The sequence below is a fragment of the Pelobates fuscus genome, chromosome 3 (genome assembly GCF_036172605.1).
Source record: "Pelobates fuscus isolate aPelFus1 chromosome 3, aPelFus1.pri, whole genome shotgun sequence".
Classification (NCBI taxonomy): domain Eukaryota; kingdom Metazoa; phylum Chordata; class Amphibia; order Anura; family Pelobatidae; genus Pelobates; species Pelobates fuscus.
Window position 1 is genome coordinate 94293250 of NC_086319.1, and position 6000 is coordinate 94299249.

Consider the following 6000-nt stretch of genomic DNA (forward strand, 5'->3'; position numbering starts at 1 on the left):
GCCACTCTGCCATAAAGCCCAACTCAATGGAGAGTATGGCTTATTGTTGTCCTATGTACAGATACTCCAGTCTTTGCTGTGGAATTCTGCAGCTCCTCCAGGGTTACCTTAGGTCTCTGTGCTGCCTCTCTGATTAATGCCCTCCTTGCCCGGTCCGTGAGTTTTGGTGGGCGGCCGTCTCTTGGCAGGTTTGCTGTTGTGCCATGTTCTTTCCATTTGGTTATGATAGATTTGATGGTGCTCCTGGGGATCATCAAAGATTTGAATATTTTTTTTTTTATAACCTAACCCTGACTTGTACTTCTCAACAACATTGTCCCTTACTTGTTTGGAGAGTTCCTTGGTCTTCATGGCAGTGTTTGGTTAGTGGTGCCTCTTGCTTAGGTGTTGCAGCCTCTGGGGCCTTTCAAAAAAGGTGTGTATATGTAATGACAGATCATGTGACACTGAGATTGCACACAGGTGGACAGTATTTCACTAATTATGTGACTTCCGAAGGTAATTGGCCTTATAACAAAGGGGTGAATACATACGCACATGCCAACTTTCTGTTTTCTATTTCTAAAAAATAGTTTTATGTATATATTTTTCTCATTTCACTTCACCAACTTAGACTATTGTGTTCTGATCAATCACATAAACGTTTAATAAAACATTGAACTTAAGGCTGTAATGTAACAAAATAGGTAAAAAGTCGATGGGGGTGAATACTTTTGCAAGGCACTGGATGTACAGAATTCACATAAGTAAGCCCTGAACTCTCCTTCTTGGCTGGCTAATGACGCAGCCGGAGGTGGAGTTATATCTGCCGCAGGTAGCCCAAATATATCTATATGTGCACCATGACTACTTAAAAAAAACACTAAAGTGGCCATGGTGCTTTGAGTAACCCTTTGATGAACTCAACCTATGTCTTACAGGGATTCTATAGTGTTAGGAATACATGTCTGTATTCCTAACATTATAGTTCAAACTGGTCAACCTCCCTCGCACCCTCCCCATCTCTGGCAGATACAGGTTTAAAAAGTGCTTTGTTTACTCTCCCAATTCCAGCGCTGTTGTCAAACGACTGGGGACATGATCTCACTGATTTTGGATGTCCTTATGCAGAGCATGAAGACGTCCAGCATTGTTCAAGAGACTCTGAGTCCCTTAGAATCCCGAAAGCGCCTCTAGTGGCTGTCTGATAGACAGCTACAGGAGGCAGTGTTAGTCCTGCAAAGTAATCATTGCAGTTTCTCAAAAACTGCCATGAATTACATTGCAGGACTGAGTGGGACAGGGACACTGCATTCAGACCACTTCAATGAGCTGAAGTGGTATGGGTGCCAATAGTGTACCTTTAATTTTTAATTTTCCCACTTCTGTTGATAACTATTAACGTTGAAGGCGTTATCTGAACAATTAATCCCTGATCCCTGACTCAATATAAGGAACAATCAAGTAAAAATAAAAGATACGTGACAATCTAATTTTCATTCATGCCCTTTGTTTTCTAAAAAGTAAAATATAATCTTTGGCTTCATCTATTTCCACCCATTTCTGTGACTTGGGATATTTGTCACCGGGTAATATCACAGCGCACTGAAAGAATTTTACATAAAAAGTTTCCCCCGAACTTAAAATCCCTGTGCTGCAGACAAATCATTTTATATTTCTGTGGAAGTGTTCATAGGTCTAATTTGGTATGGCACTATCAGGTAAAAAAAATTAGGCATGGTGATGAGCAACATATATAATGAATAGATGTATTCTTTATTATTGTTATTGTATATGTTTATGTGTATTGTTTAAACTACCAACATGTAAATGTCATTTTACTTTAAAATGAGGCCTCTGAATTCTGTGTGTGACATGTTGTTGTGTTCCTTCGCCTAGCTAAGTATAGCCGTTTTTATTCTGTACCTTTCATAGACATACGGAATTGTACTGTGAATTGTTATGTGTTTTGTCACCACTGTATTGAGTTGTTTTTACACTTTATGCCTTAAAGGACCACTCTAGGCACCCAGACCACTTCCGCTTAATGAAGTGGTCTGGGTGCCAGGTCCTTCTAGGGTTAACCCATTTTTTCATAAACATAGCAGTTTCAGAGAAACTGCTATGTTTATGAATGGGTTAAGCCTTCCCCCTATGTCCTCTAGTGGCTGTCTCATTGACAGCCGCTAGAGGCGCTTGCGTGCTTCTCACTGTGATTTTCACAGTGAGAGCACGCCAGCGTCCATAGGAAAGCATTATGAATGCTTTCCTATGTGACTGGCTGAATGCGCGCGCAGCTCTTGCCGCGCGTGCGCATTCAGCCGACGGGGAGGAGAAGAGGAGGATCGGAGGAGGAGATCTCTCCGCCCAGCGCTGGAAAAAGGTAAGATTTAACCCCTTTCCCCTTTCCAGAGCCGGGCGGGAGGGGGTCCCTGAGGGTGGGGGCACCCTCAGGGCACTCTAGTGCCAGGAAAACGAGTATGCTTTCCTGGCACTAGAGTGGTCCTTTAATAAAAATGTGACTGACAATTAAAAAAATAAAATAATAAATTGTTCAAAGTTTATATAAAAGAATTTGAAAAGGGGGGGCGGGGCCGGACCGCCGAGCTGGATGGTCGCTCGCAAGACCAGCTCCAGCAAATGCAGACTAAGCTGCAAAATTAAGATTTAACACATAAAAACAGTTCAGTGACGGCGGCCCTTACCGGGTGGAGAGCACCAGAACCAGGGCGAGGCTGACCGGAAGGGTTTTAGTCCCCTGGAGGAAGAATCCTCACTGGCACACCGAGGCCTACTCCGGCGGTGAGCGGGGCAGACGGCCGCTGCCCAGCTATCCCGCCTACAGATGCTCCGCCAAGAGCCAGACCCATGAGGAACCGGCTCCGTTCCCCCCCCCCCTATGGACCGGGGGGTGATCCCGGTCCTCACCCTTGAGCCCCGACCACCACACAGCACCCAAGGTGCCGCAGCAAGGGCGCCTCCGACCCGCAATGGAAACATCGAAACTAAGATGGCGGCGGCCGCGTGTGTGGGCACTATAACCAGCAACTACCTGCCTACCCGGAGTGGCAACAACCAGGAGGGGTCGAAGGCATCTGCAGCACAGTCCACTACTGCAGCCACCCACCCACAGGCACCCCTGTCTTTAAACAAACCTCACAGGCCTCGAAGCTGAGACAGGGATGAGGATAAGACCGCGACATGCAGCGGGGAAGGAAGCTACACAGGCAAACACCGGCCACACAGAACAAACCGCAGGACCCTGAACTGCAACTGGTCATCACCTCGACACAGCGATCCAGGAGGTACCCTGCCGGGAGCTATACTACTCCAGATCTGCCGCACGGTGCCCACCGAGCGACCCTGACAGAGACACGCCACACACGGGCAGCTGACCTGCGGCGGGAACACACTGAGTCCAAAGCAAGCAGAGACTATAGAGACACATGAGAGAACACTTTGTAAGCAAGTCTCATTGCCACACAAATTTAGTCTATAACCCCGGACTGAACAAGTAATTGGGGAGCGAGGGGGTGATACCTAGCACTCATCAGCGACAGTTAAAAGTGTTTGCATGTTGCCCACTTCTCTAAGCGTGACACCTTAATTTGTATGCACACTCAGTTTAGCATGCCCTTTATACTCTGATGTTTGCCTTTAGTTTAATGTTTCTTGGAAAAAGGTGCAGACTCCATCCACTCTGGGGGCATTGCAAAACGTTAATTAACCGATAAGTAACCTATAAGTGGCTTTTCTTTTATGCATAGCCGATAATACTGTATGTTTCCCTAGCCCTCAGAAATACCAAAAATGGATGCAACTTTATGTTAAGCGACAACAATTTACAAAAATGTGCTATGATTTCTAATGCCTAACCTATGTAAATCTATGTCTGAAGATTCGCATGCCCTAGCTGTTATGGCAGTGTGTGCTGTTTGTAACTTTCCCTGCACAACTAAAATAAAGAATTAAAAGAAAAAAAAAAAAAGAATTTGAAAAGAAGTAGGGTGAACGTGGAATTGTTGCTTAAAAAATAAATTGCGATCTGCTTCACTGATATTAGCTTACAAAAAATGCTTTACTTCCTCTTTAAATCCTCACCGATTTTCATATCTGTTATATTTCGTATTCGGTATTATTTAAATCTAGCCCAGTGGTGCCCAAAAAGTACATCTCCAAGTGTAGGCATGTAGCTGGGGATCTATCTTTGGTCAGCGCTGTAATAAACTGAATTTAGAGAGACATTTTCTACAGATTGCACTTGATTAGCACTCTTCATTTTTTTCTGTCTACTGTATTACACATGTTGTAAAATTCCAGGCTGATGCAGGCACTTGTGTTTTTTTTAGGCTGTCAAACTGATCCCCACTCACTCCTGGGTAAGAAAGAAGGAATGTGCAAGACTAAACACTATGGATTCCTTTGCTTTTTTTCAATGTTGTAGAAGGATGTAATCTAGAAGTTATCCATCTGCGAAAAATCTCGGGAATGTGAAAGGAGCTACATTTATCCCGAGTGATAAGCTGACGCCCTACATTTCGTAGAAGATTTATTTATTTTTGTAAAATCCATTCGAATGCAGCATTTTTATATAAAAGTACACTTGTTTCTTTCCATTATGAAAATGCATTTGACAATTTACAAAGTGTTGTGACATCCATATGAAGCAAGATTATTTGGCGACTGATAACACCATGGAGAAAGAAACCAGGATTGCCAAATTTCGCTCATCCAGATGTTGGTGCAGCCTGAGTTCAAGTCCAATAACATCTCAATGGGGTTCAGTTTTGACATTTAAACCTTCTTCAAATCTGGCCACAGGTCATAAAGCGGCAATGTCATGCCGATCGTACATTTGGCAATCACTTTCTCTTCCTCTCTCAGAATCTGTTCTTTTTTTCTTCCTATCTGATCTAGTTTAATTTAAAGTTTAATTTAATCCGGGCTGTGGCTTTGTCTTGCAGTTGTTTAGTAGATGGCTACTATGGGGAGGTCTAATGCGCGCGCTGCCCCTTCAGCCCCGCGGGAGAGGAAGACCTATTAACCCTATAGTGCCAGGAAAACAGCTTTGTTTTCCTGGCACTATAGGATCCCTTTAATGTATAGATATTTGCAGAGAAGTTCGCACAGTTAATTTCTTATGAAATCTAAGGAAAACTCCAAGCACCGTAAGCTCGCTGTAGTGGTTATAATTCTCGGAATGCCTTGGTCTGCCAGACACCAATCCCCGCCTCCACTACCGGCTATGGAAAGCTGGAATTTCCTAAACAGGAACTTCCATCACCTGCCCTGAGCTAAGCACCCATTGCCAAGCATAATGATATCTAAAATGGCAACCTGGAGACAGCCATTACAATGCAGGATAGTATATCGGCCACACTGTCAGGCTTAATTCAAATCAGAAACTCAATGGGCGAAGATTCCAGGAAACACAGGTGTGGCACAGTGATACAAAAGAACCCTGCATCTTAGGAGCAAGGGCATCAGAATAAACAAGCATTGATCCAGTGGTGCTCTAGGTTCTAAAGGTTTTGGTCAGGCCCATTATGCATGTGTGATGTGGGCATCACCCTTGTCACCGGTAAGGAAACTCTAGTGTCCTATAATGTCTCATCCATTTGAGAGCCTTAGTGCCAGATTGATGCCAACATTACAATGTTAGTCTAGGTGTCCAAATGGATGCTGTAATGTCATTACACAGTACCATGATGGTTGCCAAATGTAGCAGAGGAACCCATGTGTTTGGTCGTGCTGATGCTGAGGAGAGGGAGGGGAGCCATCGTGGGCCATGATAGACCCTCCCTCCGAGGCACAACCTCTGGGAAAAGGAGAAGGCTGAATGGGATGCCTCCTATGAAGGCCATGACTTTAGCCAGAGGGAACCATGCTTCCTGAAGGCATGTTATTAGCTATTGCTGTTGCTTGCTATTATTACCGCTTGCTAGTATCACTAGCAGAGACAGTGCAATTAAACAGAGCACATTAACAGTAAAGGTGAACAATTAAAATCAAGTCTTGGCA